The sequence below is a fragment of the Papio anubis genome, chromosome 1 (genome assembly GCF_008728515.1).
Source record: "Papio anubis isolate 15944 chromosome 1, Panubis1.0, whole genome shotgun sequence".
Taxonomy (NCBI): Eukaryota; Metazoa; Chordata; class Mammalia; order Primates; family Cercopithecidae; genus Papio; species Papio anubis.
Genome location: NC_044976.1, coordinates 205,282,930 through 205,298,334, shown reverse-complemented (window position 1 = coordinate 205,298,334; position 15,405 = coordinate 205,282,930). Strand labels below are relative to the sequence as shown.

Genomic DNA, 15,405 nt, shown 5'->3' with positions numbered 1-15,405 from the left:
CTTATTTTCATCAATATATGATAGTTAACTATAGCTACGTGGTTTTGGATTACATACTTTCTGAAGCCTCCTTGAGATAAAGTCTAGTCTTTCACATTATTCCACTAAAAAAAAAAAAAGTTGACCTATTTATAACCATATTGTTTATTTGAATACTTTCAAAATATCTGAAATATCTTAGAATTATGAATGGCCTAAGAACTAAATGGTTTCATATATACTATGCTTTTTATCCTAATATCAGTGAGATAACTATGGTTGTTAGTAGAAATATAAGATATAATCTTATATCCCTGCATCTTATGTCAGAAACATGATGAATTTTCATTTTCAATGAATGTCAAGTATGTTTTTGAAAAAGTTTTGGAGGCTGCTAATTCTGGAGTGAAAGCAGAGAGTCTTTTTATGTGAACTAATAATTACTGAGTCTTTTAGCTTGTATACGTCTAATTTTTCAAACGTTGTTTTTGGCTTAATGTATGGTATGACCATATGGTTTTGCTGTTTTCTTATTATAAAATTAACAGAGTTTTAAAACTAGTTGAGACTAGATGTTTTCATCTAACCTTCTTTTACAGATGAGAAAACAGATCTAGAAACATTAAGTACTCACATAAATTAATTTTAAGGCCAAATGTGATTTATATCTTTATTTCCTTTTAGTAGAAAATGAATAATTACTTTGTGAATGTAAAACTCTACAATCTGCTTTCAGGGAACTAATTAATTTAGTTAGTTGAAAAAATAAAGTGTTTGTAACACCAATATGATGGATTTTTTTTTTTAACACTTTGAATGTTACCAGCTTTAAATGTAAAATTGGCCATCATTAAATAAAATTTCTTTGCTATGAAAGCACTTTGCTAATAAATACATATATTGAGTAAATATGGACACTAAAACAGTACCTCTGTTTTCACTATAAGCTAAGGAACATAGCAAATACAAATTAGAAAGCATTTACTTGTCATGGAATTTTTCAGGACTTTTGTAGGTTTATGTTTTTTTTCTGAGACAGAGTCTCGTTCTGCCGCCCAGGCTGGAGTGCAGTGGTGCGATCTTGGCTCACTGCAACCTCCACCTCCAAGTTCAAGTGATTCTCGTGTCTCAGCCACCTAAGTAGCTGGGACTACAAGCGTGTACCACCACACCCAGCTAATTTTTGTATTTTTAGTAGAGACGCGGTTTCACTGTGTTGGCCAGCTGGTCTTAAACTCCTGACCTCAAGCAATCTACCCCTGTTGGCCTCCCAAAGTGCTGAGATTACAGGTGTGAGCCACTGTACCCAGCCAAGTTTATGTATTTTTATTCTTTTTTATGTGATTTGTTAAATGAGTGATTAAATATAATTTGATTTCTATATATTTGTATGACTTTTCTATAAATAAAATTTAAAATCAGAAAAAATTATGTTAGACCGTGTGTAGTGATTTTTTATTTTGAAATTTTGATTATTTAATATGTACACCATGCTCTGTTCTTCTTCTTCCCCATGTTAAAAAAATTCACTGCTTTGTCTTTTTTAAAATACACCATATAAATAGCATCAGAAATAGTAAATATCCAGGAATGACTCCAATAAAATATGTACAGTACTTCTGCATGGAATTCTATAAAAGATTATTGAGAGAAACTAAAGAAGACCCAAATAATTGGAGCATTATATAATGTTCATGTATTGAAAGAATCAATATTATAATCATACATCTTTTCTCCAAATCTGTAGATCCCAATTTAATCCCAATCAAAATGTTAATAACAGCATTATTAAAAATAACATTATTGAGATATTCACATATCATAAAATTCACCCATTTTATGTGTACAATTCAATGGCTTTTAGTGTAGTCACAGATACGTGCATCTGTCACCACAGTTAATTTTAGAATATTTTCATCACCTCCAAAAGAAACTCCATACCCTTTAACTCTCATTCCCCTATCCCTTCCGTTCCCCTACCCCTAAGCAAACACTAATCTACTTTCTATTGCTCTAGATTTTATGCTTTCTCTTTTATGTCATGAAATGTCTTTTAATGTATTACTGAATGACTGAAATAATTCATATCATAACAGCAGCAATAATTTTTCTTTTGGGAGTATTTTGCCAGTCTGTAGTGTTAGCCATTCTAAAAGAATATGAAGTAGTATCTTATTGTAGTTTTAGTTCACATTCCTCTAACAACTAATGATGTTGATCATTTTTTCATTACCTTATTGGCCATTTGTGTATCTTCTTTTATGAATGTCTGTTTAAAAGTTTTACACCATTTTTAAGGTCAGGTTATTTATTTATCATCAGTTGTAGCGGTTCTTTATGTATTCTGGATACAAGTCTATTGGATTACAAATACAGTATTTTCTTTGTATATATGGTAAAGAGAATACTTTCTCTTTTAAGTCATAAAATATATTTTAAGGTATTAAATGACAATTATTTAGGTCATAAATTAAATAATTTTTTTACTGTGGTGGTATTTTTTAATCCCTTCTTTCCACCTAGTAACTTTTTGGAATATCTGTGTCAATAATAGTAGGAACAGTAGATGTGCCTTTGGAGTGAAAATAAATAGCTGTTTAAAACATAGGCCTTTATCAACATTCAGTTCTTTCAATTAGGAAATGGAGAATGAATGTTTGAGTTTTTAAGGGGAATTAATTGAATGAGATTTTATCATTTAAGATGGAATCATAACACTAGGCACATAGTTGTATGTTTTAGGAGGAAATTTAGTTTTTCTATCTCTGCTTCTCATGAATAGGAGCACTTCTTGGGTACTCTGGAGTGATTGAAACCCTTTCTCACCCACTGGAGTCCTTTTGCTGTATTAATATTTATTTATTTATTTTTGATACAGAGTCTCACTTTTTCACCCAGGCTGGGGTGCAGTGGCACAATCTTGGCTCACTGTAACCTCAGCCTCCAGGGTTCAAGAGGTTGTCATGTCTCAGCCACCTAAGTAGCTGGGATTACAGGCATGAGCCACCACGCCTGGGCTAATTTTTAAAAATATTTTTAGTAGAGACAGGATTTTGCCATGTTGGTCAGGCCGGTCTCAAACTCCTGGATCCAAGTGATCCTCCCATCTTGGCCTCCCAAAGTGCTAGGATTACAGGTGTAAGCCCCTGTGCCTGGCCTATTAATAGACATTTAATATAAAGAACTAAATAGACTTTATTGAGGTATAATTTACATACAGTAAATGCACAGATATTGTGCATATAGTTAGATGAATATTGACAAATACACCTCATATCAGTAGTCCCAATCCTTTGAGGGGCCGAGATAGGTGGATTACTTGAGGCCAGGAGTTTGAGACCAGCCTGGGCAACATGGCAAAACCCCATCTCTACAAAAAAATACAAAAATTAGCCAGGTGTGTTGGTGTGTGCCTATAGTCCCAGCTACTCGGGAGGCTGAGGTGAGAGGATTGTTTGAGCCTGGGGGAATCAAGGCTGCAGTGAGCCATGATCGTGCCACTGCACTCTGGTTTTGGTGACAGAGTGAAACCCTGTCTTGAAAAACAAAACAAAATCCAAATATTTACACCTGTGTCATCACCACCAAGATCATTGTTTAGAATATTTCTGTCACCTTAGAAAGTTTTGTCATGCCTTTTTTCAGTCAATCCCACCCCTTCACTTACTGCAAGACCACCGCTGTTGTGACTTTTAGCATCTAAGTGTAGTTTTGGAATCATGTGGTATGTACGCTCATGTCTCTGAAATTCATCCATGTTCTTGCATAATTTAGTAGTTCACTACTTTTTAATTTCTGATTAGTATTTCATTGTAAGGGTATACTGTAATTTGTTTAACCAGTCATCTGCTGTTTAATCTTTTGAGCTGTATGCATTTGGCCATTATGAATAAAGCTGCTTTGCACATTCCTATAAAAGTCCTTGGATATGTTTTTATTTCTCCTGGGTAAATATGTAGGCATACAATTTGTGGGTAAAGGGTAATGTTTGATTAATTTTGTAAGAAACTGCCCAACTGTTTTGCAAACTAGTTGTACCATGTTTCATTCTTACCAGCAGTGTATGAGAATTCCAGTTCTATATCCTCTCTAATATTTGATATTGCCAGTCTTTTTAGTGTTAGTCGTTCTAAGTGAGTATGAAGTAGTGTCTCATTGTAGGTTTAATTTGCATTTCTCTGGCAATTAATGATGTTGAACACTTTTTCTTTTTCTATATTTATGGGTCTTTCTAGACTGCATTGTGTTCCACTGATCTTTGATGTAGTCTTTTATCAGTACCCTGCCTAGATTACTGTAGCTTTTATAAAAATAAGTTTGGAAATTAGGTGTTGTAAGTTGTCTAATTTTGTTCTTGTTTTTAAAGAAAGTTTGGCCATTCTAGATCCTTCATATTTCCATATAAATTTTAGAATCAACTTGTTATTTCTACAAAATGCACACCAGGATTTCAGTTGAGATGATGTTGAATCTATAAATCAATTTAGAGAGAATTGACACTTAACGATGTTGAGTTTTCCAATGCATGAACATGATGTCAAACTCTATTTACGTCTTCTTTAGTTTGTTTCTCTGCACTATTGAGTGGTTTTCATTGTAGAAGTCCTGCCTGTTGTTTGGTTAAATTTATTCTAAATATTTTATTCCTTTTGGATGCTATTATAAATGGTATTTGAATTTTTTTATTTTCCTGTTGTTTGTTGCTCATAGAAATACAATTGCTTTTCGTATGTTGACCTTGCATCCTGTGCCTTTGCTAAATTCATTCATTAGATCTTGAAACTTTTCTGTAGATTCCCTAGGATTTTATATGTAAATAATGATGTCATCTGTGAATAATGACAATTTTACTTTTTTCCCAATTTGCATGCCTTTTATTTTGCTTTCTTGACTTTTGCGCTGGCTTCTAGTACAAAGGCAGATGGAAGTAGTGAAAGTGGACATCCTGGTTTAGTGTCTGACCCAAGGAGAAGCATGAGGTATTTCACCATTAAGTGTGATATGAACTCTCAATTTTTCTTAGACGTGTTTTATCAGAATGAGGGAATTTTCTCCCATTCCCAATTCATTGAGAGTTTTTATACAGAATGGATATTGAATTTTGTTAAATGCCTTTTCTCCATCTGTTGAAACTAACATATGACTTTCCTTTTTTATTCTGTAATGTAGGTGAATTATCTTGGTAGTTTTGTTTGTTTGTTTGTGTTTTGGGTTTTTTTTTTTTTTTTTTTTTGAGACGGAGTCTCAACTCTGTCGCCCAGGCTGGAGTACAGTGGCGTGACCTTGGCTCACCGCAACCTCTGCCATCCAGGTTCAAGCAATTCTTCTGCCTCAGCCTCCCAAGTAGCTGGGATTACAGGTGCCTGTCATCGCGCCTGGCTAATTTTTGTAGTTTTAGTAGAGATGGATTTCACCATCTTGGCCAGGCTGGTCTTGACCTCCTGACCTCGTGATCCACCCATCTCAGCCACCCAAAGTGCTGGGATTACAGGCGTGAGCCACCGCGCCCGGCGATAGTTTTTAAATGTTTGCATTCCTGGAATAAACTCCACTTTGTTCATAATTTATTATACACAGAAATTTAAATCTATTCTTAGGGAAAAATACTCTTTTTAAATATCAAAAACATTCTTTTTAATGGTTAAAGATGACAAAGTTGAGTATTTCCACCACACCACCATGCCCAGCCTATCTTTGCTTTTAATCTCGGCACATGTATCAACTAGATGAATGACTTTAGTTAATCACTTGATTGCTCCTCATCAGTAACAGGACGTTCAGCTGGATGACTTAAGGGATCCTTCCAATATAAGAATGGTCTCTGTGTAATATTTGAAAATAATGGTTTCTGGTTTCTTCTATGTCCTATTGCCAACATATATATCAAAATTGGACTAGTATACATGACCATGTGTTATAAATACTACTTTTAAAAATTTCAGTGATACATAATTTCCATACCTGCTGCACTCTGTGGATGTTTTATAAAGTTGTTATTTATTTTGCTCAGTAAAATATGGAGTTTTATCAAAGGGGGTTGTACATTTCTGAACAAAATATAATTCAAACATTATAATAGGTTTTTTAAAATCTTTGACTATTTTCTATGTAGGAGAGTACTTTATTCTTCCTACATTTTTGTAGTATTATCACTTTAATGTATAGTACTGCAGAAATGGCCTACCTATAGTGATATATAAAATAAATAGAAAAACATCAGACCTTTAAAAGTGTGACTGCAGTTTATTCACTGCTTTACTCAGCAGACCATTGAGTACCTACTATGGCCCAGCACCTCTTAGATGCAGAGATGAAAGGACAGCGACTGTCTTTACCAGGAGCTCTTCACTTTTGAAGAGATAGACAGATAAATAAATGATGACAAAACAGTGTAAAAAGTATTTGGTGAATGTAGTGGAGAGGGGTCATCAGGAACTGCTTTTTAGATATTGACATCACTAAGTAGGAATTGGCAATGTAAAGAGGCAGGAAACACCAGACCAGAGGAATTGCACATGAAAAAACACGGGGGCTAGAGAAAACACAGCACATTCAATGAACTACAAGTAGTTTAGTGAAGTGCCAGCAAAGGCTGTATTTTGCTTTGCTTTTGGTGAAACGGGGATTGGCTAGTGAGAAGACCTGAAGGGCAGAGGCCATGACATGGCAAGCCTTGTATACCATGTTAAGAAGTCTTAATTTTATTCTGAAAACATTGGGAAAAATTTTAAGCAAGGGAATAGGCAATGAGAATTATTCTTCACATTTGACAAGTGAGTTAATGGTAAAATTGGCAAGAGTTGTTTCAATAGGAGAATAATGCAAACTTTTAAATGTAGTAAAGGTAATAATAAGTGAATATTAATTTACTATATCTAGTTCTACAGTTTCTGTTCACACACAAACCTAGATCTATCTATGCATGATTGGTCTGACAGGAATGAGAGGGTGTGGGGGATGCTGGCATTCCTACTTCTTGGAGTAGTGAAAGTATGATCGCAGTGGAAATCTTAACCACTCCACAGTGGTGCTATCCATAGAGAGTAGATAATCATTGAATTATCCCCCTTTAACACCCAGACTCATTGAAGCAATGAATATATCAGTTGATTGTGGTGTAACAGACCATATTCTAAAACTTAGTGGCATAGAACAATGATTTCTTTGCTCGTGATTCTGTGAGTTGGCAGTTCTGGCATGGCTCAGCTGGAATAGCCACTTCGGCTCCTTGAGATATCAGCTGGTCTTACATCTGAGTTTGCAGTCAGTTAGCAGATTAACTGAGGGCTGTTGCGTGGGGCTGTTGGCCAGACTGCCTCAGTTCTCATCCACATGGCCTCTCATCTTTCAGTAGGCTAGACTCAGCTTCTTTACATGATAGTGGAAACATGCCAACAGGGTGCGGAAGCTGCAAGAAGTCACATAACAACATGTTGATCACATTCTATTGGTCAAAGCTAATCCAAGGTCAGCTCAGATTTAAGGGATGGGGAAATAGACTCTATCACTTGATAGAAGGAACTGCAATTAATTTTGGCTGTGTTTAACCTACCATGGTCTCTTCTCTGACCAAAATTATTAGTATTCCTTCTACACTCACTCCCCTCTAGGCCTCTTGAAGTATTATTCCATCATGGCCTCAGGCTTGAATTGATGATCTCATGGTTTACATCAGTTCTGGATATACATGAGGCTTTCACATATAGTGATTTTGTTTCAGCTCTTCTTGATTGAGAAACTTGTGAATTAGACAGGTTATCTGCTCTGCATATGCCCTATATACAATAATGAGATAGGAATAAGTTAATTATAGTAAGAAGAGGGACAGGAGAGGAACATAGTGATCTCTCGGCCATAGCAGTCCTGAAATCCAGTCAGTACATGTTGTCATGGCCCCTGTTCTAGGGTCTGGGAATATATTTTTCTTCTGTGGGAGTGGTTCCCTAATCCATGTTTCTCCAGGACTCTTGGTTCCACCCTATGAAGTCTCTTCTCTTTTCTATAACAGATCGCCCATAATATACAGCTTTCTCACCCTCCTTCCTGCCTGTTGAAGAGTGGGGGCCCAGAGGCCTTTTTTTCATTTTGAACTCTCTATCCTATCCCTTTTAGGCCAAGCTGTTAGTATTTTTTAATAACCAACTTTCTTTAAAATGTGAGTTTCCTGCGAATCTTAATGGGGTTCACTCTATGCCTCAAAAGCCACATCTATAATAGTCTTTGAGACAGCCCTCTCTGCTTTGTATAGAACAATCCCCTGAAGATTCCTAGTAGTACTTTTGTCTAGGTGATAGGGTCTGCTAGGTACCACCTAAGTCTTTCTGGAGTCTTAACAAAGAGTATTATGGCCATTTAATAACCACTCTTTGCCTGCAGGGGAGGTGGGGCAGAATGGGAGCTGGTTGAGCAAACTACGGCCTACAGGCCAATCCTGTTGCCATTGACTTGTTTTTGTACAATGTACAAGCTAAGAATAGTTTTTGCATTTTTAAAGGATTGTTAAACAGAAGAATATGCAACAGAGACTATATATGACTCACCAACTCTGAAATATTTACTATCTGGTTCTTTACATAAAAAGGTTGCAATTCCTGGTCTAATTCAAGAAAAACTGTTAGCATAATGTTTATCACTAGGAAAAACAGTACATATAACATAACTATCCTGACTCATCAAAACATTTGACAAAAGGTCTAAAAACAAATTAAGCTTAGAATAGAGGATTTCTTTCATATACAAATGTTAGAAGAACCAATTTTTTTTTGTTGTTGTTTTTGTTTTTGAGACAGGGTCTCAGAAAAAAAGACTCTGTCACCCAGGCTGGAGTGCATTGGCACAACCTCAGCTGTCTATAACCTCTGCCTCCCAGGCTCAAGCAATCCTCCCACCTCAGCGTCCCAGATAGCTAGGATTACAGGCGTGCATCACTATGCCCAGCTAATTTTTGTATTTTTTGTACAGATGGGGTTTCACTGTGTTGCCCAGACTGTTTTCGAGCTCCTGAGCTCAAGCAATCCACCCTCCTTGGCCTCCCAAAGTGCTGGGATTGTAGGCATGAGTCACCATGCCCAGCTGCCAATAACATTTTTAATAAGAAGTTCTACGTGGGACCAATACAAGCATCATTCTTTATTACTATTTCCATTTGATGATATGTTTTAAATACATGTAGTGGTAAAGTGGAATATGAAAGCTAAATGTGGGAAAGAAGGAGAAATAAAAATACTATTTTTTAAAGTAATGTGTACAGAAAAATCCAAGAACTCATTCAGAAAATTATTCAACAAAATTATAGAGTAAAAGGCAAAGATGTTTGTTTTTAGCTGCAGCTATACAGCTAGAAAAGAAAAGGAAAGAGAAAGATCCCATTTGTAGTACTAATGTAGAAACTTTCAGATATGTATATACACACATATATTAGAAGTAATTATAAAATTGTGATAGAAGAAATAAAGGACTTAAATAGTCCATACACATATATTCCTGCTTATGCGTGGAAAATAAAATTTAATTAGCATGTCAAGATACAGATTTAATGTAATATCAAAAATACCTATTAGGCTGGGTGTGGTGGCTTACCCCTGTAATCCTAGCACTAGCACTTTAGGAGGCCGAGGTAGACAGATTGCTTGAGCCCAGGAGTTCAAGACCAGCCTAGGCAACATGGCAAAACCCCATATCTACAAAAAAATACAAAAGTTAACCAGGTGTGGTGGCATGTGCCTGTAGTCCCAGCTACTTGGAGGCTGGGGTGGGAGGATCACCTGACCCTGGGCAGTGGAGGTTGCAGTGAACCATGATTGTGCCACTGAACTCCAGCCTGGGTAACAGAGTGAAACCCTGTCTCAAAAAAAAAAAAAAAAAGAAAAGAAAAAAAAGAAAAGAAATATCTATTAGCTTTCCATCACATTCTGGATAGAGTCCAAGTTCCTTATCATGTCATCCAGAAGTCCCTGAACGCTAGCCATCTGGTGCCCATCTTCCTGTGCAGCTTTCTAGTCCAGTTTGTGATCTCAGCCCTTTCCCCTTTGACTCACTTGCCCATTCTCTCCCATCCTGCCACTTCTATTTCTGAATGGCTGGGATAGGCAATTAGTTTAAAACCCAGTCTAAACAGTAGTTACGAAAAGGGCCAGTGCCTGGCACCTTGTTGGTACTTGAAATATGTTTCTTGAATGGAAAAATTGCCTCAATGAAAGTTACTTTACTGTTTGTTTCTATGGGGAATTTTATAAAGCTGTTACACAGTTATTTTCCCTGTAGAAAGGAAGACATAAAAATATAAGTATTGGCCGGGCGCAGTGGCTCATGCCTGTAATCCCAGCACTCTGGGAGGCCGAGGCAGGCGGATCATGAGGTCAGGTGATCGAGACCATCCTGGCTAACATGGTGAAACCCTGTAGCTACTAAAATTACAAAAAAATTAGCCGGGCATGGTCGCGGGCACCTGTAGTCCCAGCTACTTGGGAGGCTGAGGCAGGAGAATGGCATGAACCCGGGAGGTGGAGCTTGCAGTGAGCCAAGATGGCGCCACTGCACTCCAGCTGGGTGACAGAGCCAGACTCCGTCTCAAAAAAATAAATAAAAAAAGTAAATATTAAATATGAGTGGTATGTTATTGGCTGATTTCTCTTGATTGGGTGGTCTAGAAATAGCAGGGAATGGACCTGTTCATGGCATATATTGTCTAATATGGCACATTGGGAACTTCCCAGTTGGATGTCATGAGGGAACACCTAATTCCCCTGGATTCTGTGACTATTTTGTGTACATAGGACCTTGGGAGATAAAACTTGGGAGATAAGATCTTGGTTTGAAATAGAGGGCTGCAAATTCTAATTTGCCAGGGTGCCCACAAATTAAGAGTAAAGGATTCTATCACTTCTAAAAGGACAGATTTACAAATGTGCTTTCTTTGGAACCAGAAAGGATAAATCTGGGAATAAATGGTGCCCGGATACTAATAAAAAAGTAATACACCCAGAGGATTGAAGAGAACTTCCCCAATGATGAATTGTGTTTGAAATTGTGGTAATCAAATGTGAAGCAAAGACTCATTTCCCCCAGTGCTATATTGGGCAACAGGGTGGTGCGGAATGCCCTCTTCAGGACTACAATTCCAGCAGAGGGGCCAAAACCCAAAAATCTGCACTTGCCTCAGTCTCATTATTTCAAGGCCCATGGTTTGCAAGAGCTAACTCACTTGGTGAAATGGGGGCAACAGGAATGTTCTCCCTTTCTCTTGAGGGGAAGAACAACAATCTTGGGTTCGTGTGGGAGGAGAAGCTCCACAGAAGAGGTATTGCTGGGTCTGAGCCTTAAAGGTAGCTGAGAAGCCCTCAGCTGAGTGGGAAGGACCTTGTGTCATGCAGAGCTCTGCCAGGAGTCAGGAATGCCTATTCACGCAGCAGTGATGATTTGCCAGTATACTCTGGGGGAGCAAGGGCCAAATTATCAGTACAACATGTCTGCAGCACTTTCTCAGACCCTTGAGGTTTCTGCAAGCTCCATTAGAATGCTATTAGTTCACCTGCCAAAGATAAAGACTCATATAAGAGGATCATACAGGAAAGATGTGCCAAAAATTGGTTTATCTTTTTTTTTTTTAAAGACCATGTATATTTTTATTGGCATCTTTAAAAATGTTGAGGTATACTGAGTATGAGCTATATATGGAAATGTTATCTGTACATCTTTAGTTTTATTATTTGGAAGTAAAGCACATGGAAATGGGGCCCTTTTATATGTTTTATTTTGCATCTAAAATTTAAAGTCATTCATGCAGTGAATGGTTATTGAATACCAAACTCCATGTTAGGCATTGGGTGGCAGAAAAGGGGGTGATTGCTAAGGACTAGGGCCTGGGCCCTGGAGTACATGCCCTGAGAGAAGACTGAGAAGTGTGTTTGGGAAAGTTTCCCATCATACTTGGTGATAAACCTGAACTCCTTTGTGTGGTCCCGAAGGGCCCATTAAATCTGAGGCTGCCTGCCCATCCAACCTACACCTTCCAGCCTTGTCTCCTAGCCCTCTCCCCCTTGCTATGTATGTTTTAGCCACTCTCCTTCTTTCTTTCTTTTTTAAAAATAGGATGTAATATATAATTCCTAAGTTAAAATAATCATGAAAGTAATCATAAAATGATTAAAGTTAATTATAATCATGAAGTGACAAATTAAAAATATGAAATGACAAATTTCTAGAAAAATGTACATCGCAAAATTGACAGGTGTGTATAAATCTCAAATAGTCATCACAGAAAATATTGTAAAACTTACATATTTTCTCCTTCAAGGGCTTAAGGGACAATTCTCTTGCCAGTGGATTCCTTCAGACTCTTTATGAATAGATCATTTTTGTGGTAACAAATATGTTTTTTTAACTTTTATTTTAAGTTCGGGGTGCATGTGCAGGTTTGTTATATAGGTAGATTGCATGTTACAGGGTTTGGTGTACAGACTATTTCATCACCCAGGTAATAAGCATGGTACCCAATCGATAGTTTTTTGATCCTCACCCTTCTCCCACCCTCCATCCTGAAAGAGGCCCCAGTGTCGCTTCCCTTCTTTGTGTCCATGTGTACCCAAGGTTTAGCTCCCACTTACGAAGTGAGAACATGCAGTATTTGGTTTTCTGTTTCTGTGTTAGTTCACCTAGGATAATGACCTCAGCCTCCATCCGTATTGCTACAAAGGACATGATCTCCTTCTTTTTTGTGGCTGCACAGTATTTCCTGATGTGTATGTGCCATATTTTCTTTATCCAGTCTACTGTTGATGGGTATTTAGGTTGATTTGCTATCGTGAATAGTGCTGTGATGAACATAAGCATGCGTTTGTCTTTATGGTAGAATGATTTATATTCCTTTGGGTATATACCCAATAATGGGATTGCTGGGTTGAATAGTTGTTCTGTTTTAAGTTCTTTGAGAAATTGCCAAATTCCTTTCCACAATAACTGACCTAACTTATGTTCCCACCAGCACTGTATGAGTGTTCTCTTTTCTCTACAACCTCACCAGCATGTGTGTTTTTTTTTTTTTCCATTTTTAATAGCCATCCTGACTGATGTGAAATGGTATCTCATTGTGGTTTTGATTTGCATTTCTCTAATGGTTAGTGATGTTGAGCATTTTTTCATATGCTTGTTGGTGCATGTATGTCTTCTTTTGAAAAGTGTCTGTTCGTGTCCTTTGGCCACTTTTTAATAGGGTCATTTGTCTTTTACTTATAAAGTTGAAGTTCATTATAGATTCTGTATATTAGACCTTTGTCAGATACATGGTTTGCAAATACTTTCTCCCATTCTGTAAGCTATCTGTTTACTCTGTTGATAGTTTCCTTTGCTGTGCAGAAGCTCTGTAGTTTAATTAAGTCCCATTTGTCAATTTTTGTTTTCATCGTGATTGCTTTTGGCGTCCATGAAACCTTTGCCAGGGCCTATGTCCAGGATGGTATTTCTTAGGTTATATTCCAGATGGTTGTAGGTGTGCAGCTTTATTTCTGTTCCGCTGGTCGCTCTGTCTGTTTTTGTACCAGTACCATACTGTTCTAGTTACTATGGCCTTCTAGAGTAGTTTGAAGTCAAGTAATGATGCCACTAGCTTTGTTCTTTTTGTATAGGATTGCTTTGGCTATTCAGAGTCTTTTCTTATTCCATATGGATTTTAAAATAGCTTTTTCTAATTCTTTGAAGAATGTCATTGGTAGTTTGGAATAGCATTGAATCTGTAAATTGCTTTGGGCAGTATGGCTTTTTTTTTTTTTTTTGAGATGGAGTCTCTCACCCAGGCTGGAGTGCAGTGGTGTGATCTCGGCTCACTGCAACCTCCACCTCCCAGGTTCAAGTGATTCTCCTACCTCAGCTCCCGAGTAGCTGGGACTACAGGCTCATGGCACCATGCCTAGCTAATTTTTTGTATTTTTAGTAGGGTCGGAGTTTCACTGTGTTAGCCAGGAAGGTCTCGATCGCCTGACCTTGTGAACCACCTGCCTCGGCCTCCCAAAGTGCTGGGATTACAGGCGTGAGCCACCGCGCCCGGCCTCATTTTAACAATATAGTTTCTTTCTATTCATGAACGTGGAATGTTTTTCCATTTGTTTGTGTCATCTCTAATTTCTTTCAGCAATGTTTTATAATTCTCATTGTAGAAATCTTTCACCTTCCTGGTTAGCTGTATTCCTAGGTATTTTATTCTTTTTGTGACTGTTGTGAATGAGATTGTGTTCTTGGTTTGGCCCTCAGCTTGGGTGTTGTCGATGTATAGAAATGCCACTGATTTGTGATTTTGTAGCCTAAGACTTTGCTGAAGTTATTTATCAGATCTGGGAGCTCCTGGGCTTTCTCGCTTTCTATGAAAAAGCCAAACCCATTCCCAATACTTCATATACTTGCTAGGAGCCCTTTTCCTCCAAATCTTTGCATAGATTCCTTCTTCTCATCAATGAAGTATCTGCTCAAATAGCCCGTCCTAAATAGCCTGTCTAAAATGTTACCCTTTTTGTCACTCTGTAGTCTCTTTCCTAGATAATTTCCTTCATAGTACAGCATTATATCTGAAATTTTCTTATTTTTACCCATTATTTTCTGTCTCTTGTGCTAGAAAGTAGGCTTCATGAGGATATGGATATTGTGTGTTCACCACAGCATTTGAAGTACCTGACACAGTGCCTGGCCTGTTTAGTAGGGGGTCAAGAAACATTTGTTTAATGGATAAAAGAGGAAAATGGGCATTCAGACAGTAACACTTCAGCAGGGTGTTTGCTGGAATGGTAGCAAATCAGGAACATGAAAGCTAAGTTTACTAAGGGAAGCAGGTAGGGTGTTAGAGAAGTCTCCCCACAGAGGAAATAAAAACCTAGAGAATGAGTTGCAGTTTGGCAGATGGGAGGATGGGGATGGAGAACTGCAGAAACAGTGTGTGTGAGGAAGACCTACTGGGAGCACGGAGACCAGTAGTTTTCAGAGGAAACCCTTACCAGCTAGATGTGTGAGGACGGCTCATGTGTGGCGGAGGGAGCTGAAACTGGACAGGTCAACAGGAATCATTGCTATGAAGGGTTTTCTATGCCTAAAAAGGGGTTTAGATTTTGCTAAACCCCTTTTTTGAAGAATTCTGGCCTTTTCACAACCAGGACACCAGAAGGAATAGTCCGAATGTCCTGTCTTTACTTTCTCACTTCCTTTGACTCTTCAGCCTATTGTAATTGGACTTGCACCCAAATCACTCTATTAAAACTGTGTTAGTTAAGGGGCATTCCAGTTGCTAAATGCTTTTCAGCCATCATGTCACACAGTGAAAGGGCAACAGCTTTGGCCCTGCTGACTCCTTTCTTTTCTGAACTGGTCTCTTCCTTGGTTTCTCTGATTGTACTTCTCTTTTCTGGTTGTACTTCTACTTTTCAGTAGAAGCCTTTTCAGGCGTTT

At 37.8% G+C, this 15,405-nt stretch overlaps 1 protein-coding gene across 12 annotated transcripts in view; it reads left to right on the top strand.

Moving 5' to 3' along the window:
- LYST (lysosomal trafficking regulator) overlaps positions 1–15,405 on the top strand; it is a 217,585-nt gene that overhangs the window by 55,541 nt on the left and 146,639 nt on the right. The gene's annotated exons all lie outside the window — the stretch shown is intronic.